The sequence below is a fragment of the Trachymyrmex septentrionalis genome, unplaced genomic scaffold (genome assembly GCF_001594115.1).
Source record: "Trachymyrmex septentrionalis isolate Tsep2-gDNA-1 unplaced genomic scaffold, Tsep1.0 scaffold20, whole genome shotgun sequence".
Classification (NCBI taxonomy): domain Eukaryota; kingdom Metazoa; phylum Arthropoda; class Insecta; order Hymenoptera; family Formicidae; genus Trachymyrmex; species Trachymyrmex septentrionalis.
In genome coordinates this window covers 6,448,830-6,450,323 of record NW_017305180.1, presented here as the reverse complement: position 1 = coordinate 6,450,323, position 1,494 = coordinate 6,448,830, and the positions used below count along the sequence as shown (strand labels likewise).

At 20.9% G+C, this 1,494-nt stretch overlaps 1 protein-coding gene across 2 annotated transcripts in view; it reads right to left on the bottom strand.

Moving 5' to 3' along the window:
* Nucleotides 1–1,494, bottom strand: part of LOC108747697 (glycoprotein 3-alpha-L-fucosyltransferase A) — a 38,568-nt gene that overhangs the window by 36,298 nt on the left and 776 nt on the right. The window lies entirely within an intron of this gene.

The following is a 1,494-nucleotide window of genomic DNA, read 5'->3' as shown; positions in this document are numbered from 1 at the left end:
ATTTATTTATATTTAATTAAATAAAAAAGCTATATAGAAAATTAATTATAATTATATTACTTGAATAATTATATTAAATAAACGTTTAATAATATTTTTTTTTTAATTCAAAGATTCTACTTTTCAAGCACTTATAAATAAAATTAACATAATTTTACGTAATGTACAAAAGATAAGAATTTTTAAATACAAGACAGTCTTTTCTAAAACTTCTGTTTACTTTATTGTTTATAAATTTTTTAGGGATATTTAAATTTTTTAAGAATATTTTACAATATTCTTTGATACTTTTGTTAAAAGTATCAATAAAAAATCAGTTAAACGAAAGCCAATATCAGTCAACATTATATATTATAAAAAAATTGTGTCATAAATACGCCATAAAACGGACTGCAAAAGACAAAACAAATTATTTAGCCATTTTAATGGCTTTTACCACCACTTTTAGTTACAATTTTAAATAAATAATTTTGAAATGACTAAGTGGATTCAAGTAAATCCACTTTGCACGAATTATGCATTAGAATTTTATTAATATGTATAAAATATTTGATTTAATTCGTAATATATTCGTAATACTATTGTACTTCCTCATCGAACTTGCAAATCTGTACACAATTTACACGATTTTAGATAAGAAGCAAGGCAAATAAAAAATTTAAATAACTTTTGAACTAATAAGAAAAAAGTGCTCAAATTTTATATAGATAACATGTATTAATAATAGAACAATTTATAAAATTTTTATATTTTTAGTAATTCTTTGAGTTGTAACACATATAGACTGCGTTTCAAAATTTACTGTCAGTACTGAAAGTCTGGTAGTTTACATCACGTGTACTATAGATTTTTAGTATTAGCAGTAAATTTTAAAACACAGCTATATACTTAATAAACATATTTGTTTGTATCGTTCTATTCCTAAATTTTAGGCGTTCCCATTGAAAGAAAAATTTGTTCACTTTTATGAAAGTTATAAGCAATCAAAATTGAATTAAGTGTGTTATACTCAGTGCATCATTGATGTAATAAAACATAGCAAAGCGTTTACATTTTCTGATCAATGCATATTAAAGTTGTTCTAAATTTCATAGTATGTCACTCTGGAATTCTAAGAAGTACATAAGTGTAGTTTTTCTTAAAATCCAGAGTTTATTGATACAATATCCTATATATTAAATTAATTGAAATAAAATCGCTTGTTCCAACATTTTACATTAGAAAAAAAATTTAAAAGAACTTCTATTTATACATATATATATATATATAATCTATTTATACATATATGTATATAAAGTATTCATAAAACTTTTATTATAATCTACATAAAGATTTAGATTAACATAAAGATTTAGTTTAACAAATAATAACACATTTTAAACCATTTTCAATCTTGAAATTCTTATTTTAAAAAATACATATACGCAGGCATGTATGTACGCACATATAAATAAATAAAAATTATATTATAATATACAAAATTAATTTTAAAAA